The following is a 15861-nucleotide window of genomic DNA, read 5'->3' on the forward strand; positions in this document are numbered from 1 at the left end:
AATTTGTTTATTTTAATTGGAGGCTAAATACTTTGCAATATTGTATTGGTTTTGCCATACATCAACATGAATCCGCCACATGTGTGCATGTGTTCCCAATCCTGAACCCCCTTCCCACCTCCCTTATAAATTTATTTATTTTAATCGAAGGTTAATTACTTTACATTATACTGGAGCCTATTATACAGAGTGAAGTCAGCCAGAAAGAAAAACACCAATACAGTATACTAACACATGTTTATGGAATTTAGAAAGATGGTAATGATAACCCTGTATGTGAGACAGCAAAAGAGACACAGATGTATAGAACTTTTTCTAATGAACAGATATAATTTCTCTAATTGCCACATCTACCTATTTTAGAACTGTAAAAACCCAATTAAAAATTTGGATTAATCTCTTCATTCCATATTAATATGAAAGAAGACATTTCCCAACAGTATTTCATAGTTTTCTTGTCAATAAGTTCTGTTTATATTTATACTTCTAAATGGTCATAGTTTTTTGGATTTTTTTTACATTTTTATCTTAATTCTACCTTGTCTCTTTCTAAATATATTATACACACAGTCTGTCAGGTACAGAAATACCATCTCATAGAAATCTAAGGGACAATATGTTGATGAAAATACTGCTGCCTCTTCTTTGAAGAGGAATCTCCATTCAAGGCAAAAACATATTTGCTGCTAGATTGGAGTGACCATGTGAATTGTATATGTACCAGCTTACGTATGTAGAAAAGTTGTGATTATACCTTAAAAAAAATCAGTAAACTAACATACTGCCTCCTGTATGTTAATGTTAATAAAGTATCATTTTAAAATGCATTCATTCAGATTCTGTCCTTCAGACTCCCAAATCATTCCATGTGAGTGCACAGATATGTTTCCTAAAGATGTAGAGTTGAGCTCAAGGTCAAATTAGATAGCTGTTACCACGAGTTGACCTACAAAGTATACTGGAATATTTAGTCAGTAGTTAGAAAGGTATCTGGCTAAAATGTAAAATTGATATCAATATTTGCACAATTAATTTCTTGAGAATAGACCATCCATAAAGACACAAAAGCAGCAATCCATTTGAAAGATGCTTGGAAAAAATCCACACAGTTTATATTAGATTAACCATATCAAAGAAACTTTCAAGAGGAGGATTGTGACATTACAGACACACTGTACATTTTTACTATTCCTTGTGTTTTCACTTGCTATTTTTCCTATTTAGGAGGTTCTTTGTCCTGTCTGGCCAACTCCCACTCATTATTGAGAACAATTTGAATGTCATTTTACCTGTGAAATCTGCTTCCAAAAGTGTGTGTTTTACCTCCTCTGGTTCCTTAGCCCTTTAATTCATATCACCTACTGAATTTTACACTATGGTATTAGTGTAAAATTAGATAGATAGATTGTAAATAGATAAATGGTATTAGATAGATAGATGGTAAATAGATAAATGTGTGTGTGTATATCAGCAAACTAGACTATGATTCTTAAAGGACAGAAAGTGTGCTTTAACTATATATTGCTAGTTCTTGCCACAAAACATTTCACATAACAATTTAATAATAATCTATATAATCAATTAAAAGTAATTGATTATGATAATATAAAATTTTCATCATACCACCCTGAGGTCATTTAAATATACTATATAATTGATATTAAACATATGTTAATCTTAGTACATGTAGCAAGTTATGGAAGCATGTTGAAATGAGAGGGTGTCATGATAAACAGCACACATATTTTATCAGTTTGATGGATTTTTCTCAATAGCAAACCATTGACTTTGGTCTGGTTTATCACCATTTCACATTAATCATGAAAATACTTTTGTAAATCTTGATCTATTGCAAAGCATTTAGATATCAGTTATTTTATTTGATTGAATTGACTCAACATCCAAAATAAGATTTTGTGATAGTTGGAGAAAACATTGTTTCTCTGATATATACATCTAAAATCAAATAACTTTCCTGAAGTTGTAGAACAAACTAGTGGCAAAGTCAGATCTATCTAATTCCCACTGAGAGCTCTCTGTACTTTCATTCTGCCTTTCTGATTTATAATCTGATTTGTAATCATAAGATGGTGTGTCTCAAAATGTTTTCCCCATTTTTCAAATAATTCTATGGGAATAGTCCTTGTGCAAGAGGCAGAGTTCATCTTTTAATAATATTCAATCCATCAATTATAAATCCTTTTTAAACCATAAACTACTTTGGAAATACTTGTATTTGTTGAACAAGGAGCAATCTTGCATTTATTTCCTTATTGTTAACTATGGAGCTTGGTGCATTTTGGTAACTATTACATGTCTTTTTAATAAATTAATAATTTTGAATACTTCCAAAACTCAGACTTTAATTTGATTAAAATTTGATTGTTTCTAACCCTTATGGCAGAAACTGGAGAAAAGCTAAAGAGCCTCTTGATGAAAGTAAAAGAGGAGAGTTAAAAATTTGGCTTAAAGCTCAACATTCAGAAAACTAAGATCATGGCATCCGGTCCCATCACTTCATGGCAAATGGATGGGAAAACAGTGGAAACAGTGGCTGACTTTATTTTCCTGGGCTCCAAAATCAGTGCAGATGGTGATTTCAGCCATGAAATTAAAAAACACTTACTCCTTGGCAGGAAAGTTATGACCAATCTAGACAGCATGTTAAAAAGCAGACATTACTTTGTCCACAAAGTTCCATCTAGCCAAGGCTATGGTTTTTTCAGTGGTCATGTATGGATGTTAGGGTTGGACTATAAAGAAAGCTGAGTGCCAAAGAATTGATGGTTTTGGACTGTGGTGTTGGAGAAGACTCTTGAGAGTCCCTTGGACTGCAAGGTGATCCAACCAGTCCATCCTAAAGGAGATCAACCCTGGATATTCAATGAAAGGACTAATGTTGAAGCTGAAATTCCAATATTCTGGCCACCTGATGTGAAGAGCTGACTCATTTGAAAAGACCCTGATGCTGGGAAAGATTGAGGGCAGGAGGAGAAGGGGACGACAGAGGATGAGATGGTTGGATGGCATCACCGACTCAATGGACGTGGGTTTGGGCGGGCTCCAGGAGTTGGTGATGGACAGGGAGGCCTGGTGTGCTGTGATTCATGGGGTCGCAAAGAGGCAGACACGAATGACTGAACTGAACTGAAATGAACTGAACTGAACTGAAGTGATTTTAACAAATCAGGAAGGTTGCATTCCATTCATTTGGTGCAGATGACTGAACATACTAGAGTCATGGTCCTCAACCTTGGTTACACGTAAGAATTACCTCAGAAACTTCAAAATGATCCCCATAGACAGACGCTAACTCACACCAGTTAGATCAAAATCCCTGGGCTTGACCTAGGCATCTGTAGTTTTAATGTTTCCCAAGTAAAAGCTAAAAAGTCCGTCTAAGTTTGAAAATGAATGCAATAGAGATTATTCTTATTGCTTTGACTGATTTATCATTATTTGGGGATTTCATGATAAATTATGTTATTATATGGATAACCAACATACATTATATCAAAATAGCTGTGACATGGACAAGTCCCTTCACATTGGCTTTTTTTTTTTTTTTTTTTTTAAGAAAATCCCAATTATCTTTTTTGCCATTGAGCAGTACTCAGTATGTGGTCCGTTTTCTGGATGTATGTTTCCTTTAAAAGCAAGCTCTTTCTGTCTTCCCATCTCCATAGCACTTTGCTGAGACACTGCTAATGCAGAAGTGAAGACTAATTAATTAGCTCAGTTGGACCCATGACACAACAAGCTGCCACTCCATTTACCTTTTGCACTGTTTATCCAAGCTGAGCAGTTGTTCTAAATACTGTGTGCTATAGAAATGCTGCAGCTAATGGTGTCCACATCTAGCACTCACCATGCTAAATTATGTTGCCATGCCATGCTGTCATTATTCTGCCTCCTGAGGAGATCCCATTTATTAAAACAGATCCTTATGTGGTACACACCAATTATTGTTACAGAGAACGCACTGGAAACAGGTCTCATAATTGCATGCTAGTCAACTAGTCAAGTCTATAAACAGAATCATTCACTCCCTTATTACCTCTTTTACCTTTCTCTATATTCCCTGTCTGTTGACTGAAGATATTTTCTTATGCTTGACTTTCTTTTTAATTCGTGAATAGTAGTATACTTTCAGTCCAGATATCCTAAAACTTTAGAAATTGCTTAAGATGTTTCCATACCTCATGCTTGCTTGCTTGCTTCCTATACTGAGAGTTAATGTAGGAAAGCCATTACTGAGACAATGAACATCAGGCCAGAATTATGTTGCTAATTAGCAGATTCAGATGGTGCTAAGAAAGTCAGTTTTTTTCCTTTACTACTGAAATGAGTGGGAGGGAATTAGAGCAGTTATTCCCAACAGAACCACATCTTTCTTTTATTACTCTTTCTTGCTATCAGTCTGTCTCCATTGGTTCTCTATGTTCTTATTTTATGTATAGCAGGTTAATTTTATTTGATACATATAGACTCTGCAAGTTAAAGTTCTAACTTTTTGGTAAAACTGTGTTAATTGACATTGCTTCATTTCTGATTTTTCTCCTGACATCACCCTGTGGTCATTTTATGCGCTCTGTATTTTAGAATATCCACCTTGATTTTGAACTGTGTTCATGACTTTTGCCTCATCCCTTCCCTGCCCCTTATCCAAGTTCTATTTGTTACACTTTCTGAGACTTTAAAAACTCACTGTGAGTTAAACAATAGCAAACACGGCTTTTCTGATCAAAGTGTAAAGTCTACCAAATCTTGCAGTTTCTCAGAAAGTGTTAGTCACTCAGTTGTGTTTAACTTTTTGTGACCCCATGAACTGTAGTACACTAGGCTTCTCTGTGCATGCAATTCGCCAGGCAAAGATACTTGGGTGGGTTGTCATGCCCTTCTCCAAAGGATCTTGTCAACCCAGAGATTGAACCTGGGCCTCCTGCTTTGCAGCCAGATTCTTTACTAGCCACCAGTAAAGCCTCGAAAGCTAATTATTGACTCCCTCTCTGGAGATCTCCCTTTTCTCTTGAATGAAAATCTCAACAAAATCATTCATTTGAGACCTTTCCTATCACTCCCTTTTCTGCACATCCCATTTGAAAAATCTAATCAAGGAACTATGCTGAGGACCATTCTAAGACAATCCAAAGACAGGAGTCAGTTCCCTGTCTTACCAGGTTCTTACAATGGTAAGTGTTTTTCCGGGCCATAAAAGTGACTATTGAGGAGATGGAACAACCTCTCATTAAGATTCATGACTTCTTTACACAACCTTTGGGGGAAAAGATAAATTATGGCACAGTGTATGAATACTAAAAGTCAATTATGGGAGGGGAAAATACATGTTTGAAAACCATCCTTTCCTCTGAAGTCAAATTTCATCATCATTGTTCCTTGTTGAGTTAATATTTTTCAGCACTTTAAAATTCACATAAAATATTTATTTCTAAACCTTCTTTTGCAGCAGAATTTCCATTATTCTGACTTTTAAATATTTAAATATTTTATATTGAGGTTTATTTTTATTATAATTGTCCATGAGCCAAGCCAATGTACTTTTAGTGATATCTGTCTTTTCATGATTATTGTCTGCAATATATTAAAAATATCCCATAACCTTTCAAGAACCAGATTAACTATAAAAGATCTAGTCATTGTCTCTCCTACAGTGGGTTGAATGGTAGTCTTAAAACAATGTGTTCATGTCCTAAACCTTAGAACCTTGAATGTCAAGGATCTCTGTAGATGTAGTTAAGAGTATTGATATGAGATCATTCTGGTTTATACAAGTAGGCCCAAAGTCCAGTGATAAATATCATTATAAGACACAGAGATCTATCCCAATGTTCATTGCAACACTGTTTACAATAGCTAGGACGTGGAAACAACCTAGATGTCCATCCACAGATGAATGGATAAAGGTGTTGTGGTACATATATACAGTGGAATACTACTTAGCCATAAAAAGGAAACACATTTACATCAACTCTAATGAGGTGGATGAACCTAGAGCTTATTATACAGAGTGAAATACGTCAGAAAGAGAAAAACAAATATTGTATATTAATGCATACATATGGAATCTGGAAAGATAATATTGATGAACCTATTTGCAGGGCAGCAATGGAGATACAGACATAAAGAACAGACTTGTGGACACAGAGGAGAAAGGAGGGAGTGGGACAAATTGAAAGAAAAGCATTGAAACATACACATTACCATCTCTAAAAGTGTATAGCCAGTGGGAATTTGCTGTATGAAACAGTAAGTTCAAATATAGTGTTCTGTAGCAACCCAGAGGAATAGGATTAACTGGGAAGTGGAAAGGAGGTTCAAGGCAGAGTGGACATATATATACCTATGGTTGATTCATGTTGATGTATGGTGGAAACCAGCACAATGTTGTAAAGCAATTATCCTCCAATTAAAATATATACTTAAGGAAAAGACACTGAGAAGAGACACATGCAAAGGAGAAAGACATATGAAGATGAGGGAAGAAATTACAGTTATGTAGTTGCAATCAAAGAACACTAGAGTCTGGAAGAGGCAAGGCAGAATTCTCTGCTCAACTCTCCAGAGGGAGCCTCCAGAACTGTGAGAAAATTTATTTCTGTTGTTTTGAGTTTATGGTATCAATAATTTGTTATATCAGACCTCTAAAACTAATATACCTTTATACTTCTTGATAATTATATATAACCAATTCTAAGTTATATATGAATACTAATACCATATAGTCAATAAATATAAATAAATATTAGCAAAGTCATATAGGAATGGAAAGGTGGCTTCTTGAATTAGGAACAGTCACCTCATCTTAAAGGACAGGATCAGTTCCAGGATCAGTTGTGCTTTCATCCAGAATAGCAGGAGTAAAGACATAGAGTAAGAAAAAGAATAGAGTTAGGGATGTGCAGGCTATTTGACACAACTGAAAAGTAAAAGAAAAGATGGAAAATGTCAGAATATGAAGCCAGTGAGGTGCCATGTCACAGATGTGGGGCATTGATGCTATGTGGATATGAGTGTACTGTATGATGGAGGTTCTTGCTTTTCAAACAAGGCATGGGAAATTCTTGGGAATAAAGCTACAGGACACATGATAAGCATGATTAGTTTTTCTGGATTGTGTTTACTTAAGCATCTGGAGGAAATAATATTTAATAAGTGAGTTGGAAGTCATTTATCAATGCAAAGAAAAAACAATTAATGATTAGTAGATTCAATTAACACAATTTGTAGAAGATAAAACATAAGACTTTTTACAAATAACCTGATTATGAGTGAATGGAAATAAGGAGAAAAGGTTTGAGTTAGGCTTCAGATTCATGTAGAAAAAATTTGCTTTCCTTTTCCATTAGCAGAAACTCTATAGGAGTAAACATTGAGGCATGAGTTAATTAGAGGATTATACAGTATTGAAAACAACATTAGCAATAATAGATACTAATTACTGATCATTTACAATGTGGGAATTCCTATTCTGAAAGCTCAGATTATATTTCAATCATCATATTTGTGTTTAGCAAGAGTTCATGAAATAGGTAAAGTAATGCTCAAAATTCTCCAAGCAAGGCTTCAGCAATATGTGAACTGTGAACTTCCAGATGTTCAAGCTGGTTTTAGAAACGGCAGAGGAACCAGAGATCAAACTGCCAACATCTGCTGGATCATGGAAAAAGCAAGAACGTTCCAGAAAAAAACATCTATTTCTGCTTTATTGACTATGCCGAAGCCTTTGACTGTGTGGATCACAATAAAGTGTTGAAAATTATGAAAGAGATGGGAATACCAGACCACCTGACCTGCCTCTTGAGAAACCCATATGCAGGTCAGGAAGCAACAGTTAGAACTGGACATGGAACAACAGACTGATTCCAAATAGGAAAGGAGTATGTCAAGGCTGTATATTGTCGCCCTGCTTAATTAACTTATATACAGAGTACATCATGAGAAACGCTGGGATGGAAGAAGCACAAGCTAGAATCAAGGTTGCCAGGAGAAATATCAATAACCTCAGATATGCAGATGACACCACCCTTATGGCAGAAAGTGAAGAGGAACTAAAGAGCCTCTTGATGAAAGTGAAAGAGGAGAGTGAAAAAGTTGGCTTAAAGCTCAACATTCAGAAAACGAAGATCATGGCATCTGGTCCCATCACTTCATGACAAATAGATGGGGAAACAGTGGAAACAGTTGCAGACTTTATTGTTTTGGGCTCCAAAATCACTGCAGTTGGTGATTGCAGCCATGAAATTAAAACATGCTTACTCCTTGGAAGGAAAGTTATGACCAACCTAGACAGCATATTAAAAAGCAGAGCCAATACATTGCTTACAAAGGTCCGTCTAGTCAAGGTTATAATTTTTCCAGTGGTCATGTATGGATAAGAGAGTTGGACTGTGAAGAAAGCTGAGTGCCAAATAATTGATGCTTTCGAACTGTGGTGTTGGAGAAGACTTTTGAGAGTCCCTTGGACTGCAAGGAGATCCAACCAGTCCATTCTAAAGGAGATCAGTCCTGGTTGTTCTTTGGAAGGACTGATGCCTAAACTGAAACTCCAGTACTTTGGCCACCTCAGGCGAAGAGTTGATTCATTGGAAAAGACCCTGATGCTGGGAGGGATTGGGGGCAGGAGGGGAAGGGGATGACAGAAGATGAGATGGCTGGATGGCATCACCGACTCGATGGACATGAGTGTGAGTGAACTCCAGAAGTTGGTGATGGACAGGGAGGCCTGGCATGCTGCGATTCATGGGGTCGCAAAGAGTCAGACACGATGGAACAACTGAATTGAACTGAACTGAACTGAATGAGTATGACCTGAGTGACTGTGACTTTCAAAGTTAAGTCTGGTTGGCTTGGGATGCTCCAACATCTGTGCTGTGAGGAAGCCAAGGGCGCATAAAGAGATATAGCTTTAGTCTTCTGGTACAGTGTTCCAGATGAGTTCCCAGACACAATTATCTGCAGCCATCTAGTGTTGATAACTAAGGACACAGACTTGCAAAACACAGGCAAACCATCCCTGATATTCTTTGCTTTCGTTTCTAAACTATAGAAACAATGAGCGTAATAACATTGTTTCACAGCTTTAAATTTGGAGGTTATTTGTTGTGTAGCATTAGATAACTAGAACAGAGTTAGAGCTTAAAGAAAGCACATCTACTTTTAGCCATTTGAACTGTTACCACATCATTTCTACTTTCATTCCTTTGATAAAATTCAGTCATTTGGCTCCATTTAACTGCAGTGTGGCTGTGAGGCACTGGAGCAGTGAGCGGCCAAAAGGAGATACCCACATCCAAGGTCAGGAGCAGCGGCCGTGAGCAGATACCCCACGTACAAGATTGGAAGCCACAGCTGCACTTCACTGGACCAGCGGTGTTGTGATACCCCTCGCCCAAGATCAGAAAAACCCCAGTAAATCAGTAGGCACTCGAGCGGCTATGAGGAGCTACCCCATGTCCAAGGGCAAAGGAGAAGCCCCAGCAAGATAATAAGCGGGGTGAATTCATTTAAAACCACACCCTGTTCCAGCCAGAGATGCTTAGAGGGCTCAAACAAACCTTGTGCACACCAGGACCCAGGGAGTCCACAGAGACTGAGACAGAACTATGTTTCAGCATCTCTTGTGGAGGTACTGGCTGCAGGGACAGGGGCTCTTGGTGTGAGCATGTATGGCATAAGTCCTCTTGGAGGAGGCCACCTTTAACCCCACTATAGAGATTCCAGAACTTACATCAGTTCAGTCATGTCTGACTCTTTGTGACCCCATGAATTGCAACACACCAGGTCTCCCTGTCCATCGCCAACACCCAGAGTTCACTCAAACTCACATCCATCGAGTCGGTGACACCATCCAGCCATCTCATCCTCTGTCATCCCTTTTTTCTCCTGCCCCCAATCCCTCCCAGCATCAGAGTCTTTTCCAATGAGTCAATTCTTCGCATGAGGTGGCCAAAGTCCTGGAGTTTCCGCTTTAGCATCATTCCTTCCAAAGTAATCCCTGGGTTGATCTCCTTCAGAATGGACTGGTTGGATCTCCTTGCAGTCCAAGGGACTCTCAAGAGTCTTCTCAAACACCACAGTTCAAAAGCATCAATTCTTCGGTGCTCAGCTTTCTTCACTGTCCATTCTCATATCCATACATGACTACTGGGAAAACCATTGCCTTGACTAGATGGACCTTTGTTGGCAAAGTAATGGCTCTGCTTTTGAATATGCTATCTAGGTTGGTCATAACTTTCCTTCCAAGGAGTAAGCATCTTTTAATTTCATGGCTGCAATCACCATCTGCAGTGATTTTGGAGCTCTCCAAAATAAAGTCTGACACTGTTTCCACTGTTTCCCCATCTATTTCCCATGAAGTGGAGAACTGACATAGGACTGGAAAATAAAGTCTTAGAGGGTGCAGCAGAACCTTATGCACCAGGACCCAGGAGAAAGGAACAGTGACCCCACAGGAGACTTGCATGTGGTTTCCGGGAGTCTCTGGTGAAGTCTTGGGTCGGTGGTGGCCAGCTGAAACGTTCGGGGCATGGACTGTAGCAGTACATGCCTGGGATCTTTTGAGGGAGGTCACCATTATCTTTATTATCTCCACCCATATTTTGGCCCCAGGTAAATAGCAGGGAGGGAACACAGCCCCACCCCTCAATAGAAAAGAGCTGACTGTGGCTCAGATCATGAACTCATTATTGCAAAATTTAGACTTAAATTGAAGAAAGTAAGGAAAACCACTAGACCATTCAGGTATGAAGTAAAATCAAATACCTTATGATTATACAGTGGAATTGACAAGTGGATTCAAGGGACTAGATGTGATAGACAGAGTACCTGAACTATGGATGGAGGTCCATGACATTGTACAGGAGACAGGAATCAAGACCATCTCAAAGAAAAAGAAATGCAAAAAAGCAAAATGTCTGTCTGGGGAGGCTTACAAATAGCTGTGAAAAGAAGAGAAGCCAAAAGCAAAGGAGAAAAGGAAGATATACCCATTTGAATGCTGGGTTCCAAAGAATAGCAAAGAGAGATAAGAAAGCCTTTCTCAGTGATCAATGCAAAGGAATAGAGGAAAATAGAATGGGAAAGACTAGAGATCTCTTCAAGAAAATTAGATATAGCAAGGGAACATTTTATGCAAAGATGGGCTCAATAAAGGACAAAAATGGTATGGACTTAACAGAAGCAGAAGATATTAAGAAGAGGTGGCAAGAATACACAGAAGAACTATACAAAAAATATCTTCATGACCAAGATAATCACGACCATTGCAATCACAATCTGCAATGAGTTTGGAGTCCAAAAAAATAAAGTCAGCCACTGTTGCCACTTTTTCCCCATCTATTTCCCATGAAGTGACGGGACCGGATACCATGATCTTTGTCTTCTGAATGTTGAGCTTTAAGCCAATTTTTTCACTCTCCTCTTTTGCTTTCATCAAGAGGTTCTTAAGTTCTTCTTCACTTTCTGCCATAAGGGTGGTGTCATCTGCATATCCGAGGTTATGATATTTCTCCCAACAATCTTGATTCCAGCTTTTGCTTCTTCCAGTCCAGAGTTTCTCATGATGTACTCTGCATATAAGTTAAATAAGTAGGGTGACAATATACAGTTACAAGTAAAAATTAACTTTAATATTATTTAAGAGGTATACAAACAAAAACTCTAATATATTGTTTCCATAACTAATGTATGGAAACAATACAAATGATGCAAATGATATCTTAGCAAAGATCTTATTTTGATTCTATCCATATAAGTCATGTACACACCAAAAATTCAAAATTGTGTTGGTTACATACAAGCATGTAAGTGGGTCCTAGTGTGTTGTATCTGAATACTCAATAAAAAGTTATTGAATCAATAATTAAGGAGTTGAGGATATTGAGAAGTTTGCCTTAGGAGAAAAAAAAAAATAGTGACTATAAACTTAGCACCAAAACAAGGGCTTGTCTATCACAGGAAATTTAACATCAGAGTGAATATAGTGACTTTAACAATAGTGACTATAAACTTAGGACTGAAGCAAGGGCTTATCTATTACAAGAACTTTAACATATCCAAGCAAAGTAATGTTATAAATTCTCCAAGCCAGGCTTCAATAGTACATGAACCGTAAACTTCCAGATGTTCAAGCTGGATTTAGAAAAAGCAGAGGGATCAGAGATCAAATTGCCAATATCTACTGGATCATCGAAAAAGCAAGAGAGTTCCAGAAAAACATTTACTTCTGCTTTATTGACTATTCCAAAGTTTTTCACTGTGTGGATCACAAAAAACTGTGGAAAATTCTTCAAGAGATGGGAATACCAGACCACCTAACCTGCCTTCTGAGAAATCTGTTTGCAGGTCAAGAAGCAACAGCTAGAACTGGACATGGAACAATAGACTGGTTCCAAATTGGGAAAGGAGTACATCAAAGCTGTATATTGTCACCCTGCCTATTTAACTTATATGCAGAGTTAATCATGAAAAACGCTGGGCTGGATGAAACACAAACTGAAATCAAGATTTCTGGGAGATATATCAATAACCTCAGATACGCAGATGATACCACCCTTATGGCAGAAAGTGAAGAAAAGCTAAAGTACCTCTTGATGAAAGTGAAAGAGGAGAGTGAAAAAGTTGGCTTAAAACTCAACATTCAGAAAACTAAGATCGTGGCATCTTGTCCCATCACTTCCTGGCAAATAGATGGGGAAACAATGGAAAGAGTGAGAGACTTTATCTGTGCGTGCTCCAAAATCATTGTCGATGATGATTGCAGCCATGAAATTAAAAGATGCTTGCTCCTTGCAAGAAAAGCTATGAAAAACAGAGAGAGTATATTAAAAAGCAGAGACATTACTTTGTCAACAAAGGTCTGTGTAGTCAACACTATGGTTTTCCTGTCATCATGTATTCATGTATGAATGTGAGAGTTGGACTATAAAGAAAGCTGAGCAGTGAAGAACTGACTCTTTTGAACTGTGGTGTTGGAGAAGACTCTTGAGAGCCCTTGGACTTGCAAAGAGATCCCACCAGTCAATCCTCAAGGAAATTCATCCTAAATATTCACTGGAAGAACTGATGATGAAGCTGAAACTCCAACATTTTGGCCACCTGTTGCGAAGAACCGACTCCTTGGAAAAGATTCTGATGCTGGTAAAGATTGAAGGTAGAAGGAAAAGGGGACAACAGAGGATGAGATGGTTGGATGACATCACTGACTTGATGGACATTAGTTTGAGTAATCTCAGGGAGTTGGTTGTGGACAGGGAAGCCTAACCTACTGCAGTCCATGAGGTCAGAAATACTTGACTTTACTGAATGAGTGAACTGAACTGAACATCAGAGGGTTGCACTGGAGCACATTCCTCAAAGTGTCATGGGATATGCCTCCATCCCACTTCCTTTCATCCAGTATTTTTTTGGAGAAAACAGGTATTTAAATTAGCAAGAAAAAGTAGAACTATTAGAATATCTGCATGAATCAAAGAACAGATGACAGTATTATTTTATGGTCAATGTAATTTTCTGTATCACCCATTAAGTGATTATATAACTGTTAAGAAAAATTAAACAATGCATGTAGCTGATCACAGAGTATCACAGAGTAGTGTACAAACAAAAGTCAAGGACCAGAGCAGCCAAAATCAGAGTAAACAGAGGCATTGCAAGATATAGGACCAACTTCTGAACCTGAAGAAAAGAAAACTGAATAAGGAAATTGTATGTCTAATGACTTTTCGAAAACATTGGGATGGTCAAGTCACTAGTCTGGAGTTTACAGTATATAGAAACTAAACTTGAGCTAAAAAAATAGCAGTTGTTCTTCAGAGGCCAGGAACTGCTTATTCCAGATCGAGACAATTCATGATCGAGGCTTGATTTCTCTCTCTCTGTATATTTTTTTTATACATAACTTTTTCCTTAACAGTTCAGTTCAGTTCAGTCACTCACTCGTGTCCAACTCTTTACGACCCCATGAATCACAGCACACCAGGCCTCCCTGTCCATCACCAGCTCCCAGAGTTCACTCAGATTCACGTCCATCGAGTCAGTGATGCCATCCAGCCATCTCATCCTCTGTCGTCCCCTTCTCTTCCTGCCCTCAGTCGCTCCCAGCATCAGAGTCTTTTCCAATGAGTCAACTCTTCGCATGAGGTGGCCAAAGTACTGGAGTTTCAGCTTTAGCATTACTCCTTCCAAAGAAATCCCAGGGCTGATCTCCTTCAGAATGGACTGGTTGGATCTCCTTGCAGTACAAGGGACTCTCAAGAGTCTTCTCCAACATCACGATTCAAAAGCATCAATTCTTCAGCGCTCAGCCTTCTTCACAGTCCAACTCTCATATCCATACATGACCACATGAAAAACCATAGCCTTGACTAGACGGACCTTAGTCGGCAAAGTAATGTCTCTGTTTTTGAATATGCTATTTAGGTTGGTCATAGCTTTTCTTCCAAGGAGTTACCATCTTTTAATTTCATGGCTGCAGTCACCATCTGCAGTTAAGTCTGACACTGTTTCCCCATCTATTTCCCATGAAGTGATGGGACCAGATGCCATGATCTTCGTTTTCTGAATGTTGAGCTTTAAGCCAACTCTTTCACTCTCCTCTTTCACTTTCATCAAGAGGCTTTTTAGTTCCTCTTCACTTTCTGCCATAAGGGTGCTGTCATCTGGATATCTGAGGTTATTGATATTTTTAGCAGCAATCTTGATTGCAGCTTCTGTTTCTTCCAGTCCAGCATTTCTCATGATGTACTCTGCATATAAGTTAAATAAGCAGGGTGACAATATACAGCCTTGACGTACTCCTTTCCTATTTAGAACCAGTCTGTTTTTCCATGTCCAGTTCTAACTGCTGATTCCTGACCTGTATACAGATTTCTCAAGAATCAGGTTAGGTGGTCTGGCATTCCCATCTCTCTCAGAATTTTCCACAATTTATTGTGATCCACACAGTCAAAGGCTTTGGCATAGTCAATAAAGCAGAAAGAGATGTTTTTCTGGAACTCTCTTGCTTTATCGATGATCCAGCGGATGTTGGCAATTTGATCTCTGGTTCCTCTGCCTTTTCTAAAACCAGCTTGGACATCAGGAAGTTCACAGTTCATGTATTGCTGACGCCTGGCTTGGAGAATTTTGAGCGTTACTTTACTAGCATGTGAAATGAGTGCAATTGTGCAGTAGTTTGAGCATTCTTTGGCATTGCCTTTCTTTGGGATTGGAATGAAAACTGACCTTTTCCAGTCCTGTGGCAGCTGCTGAGTTTTCCAAATTTACTGGCATATTGAGTGCAGCACTTTCACAGCATCATCGTTCAGGATTTGAAATAGCTCCACTGGAATTCCATCACCTCCACTAGCTTTGTTTGTAGTGATGCTTTCTAAGGCCCACTTGACTTCACATTCCAGGATTTCTGGCTCTAGATGAGTGATCACATCATCGTGATTATCCGGGTCGTGATGATATTTTTTGTACAGTTCTTCTGTGTATTCTTGCCACCTGTTCTTAGTATCTTCTGCTTCTTTTAGGTCCATACCATTTCTGTCCTTTATTGAGCCCATCTTTGCATGAAATGTTCCCTTGTTATCTCTAATTTTCTTGAAGAGATCTCCAGTCTTTTCCATTCTCTTGTTTTCCTCTATTTCTTTGCATTGATCACTGAGGAAGGCTTTGTTATCTCTTCTTGCTATTCTTTGGAACTCTGCATTCAGATGCTTATATCTTTCCTTTTCTCTTTGGCTTTTCGCCTCTCTTCTTTACACAGCTATTTCTAAGGCCTTCCCAGACAGCCAGTTTCCTTTTTTGCATTTCTTTTCCATGGGGATGATCTTGATCCCTGTCTCCTGTACAATA

Source organism: Capra hircus, chromosome 1 (genome assembly GCF_001704415.2).
Source record: "Capra hircus breed San Clemente chromosome 1, ASM170441v1, whole genome shotgun sequence".
In the NCBI taxonomy this organism is placed as follows: domain Eukaryota; kingdom Metazoa; phylum Chordata; class Mammalia; order Artiodactyla; family Bovidae; genus Capra; species Capra hircus.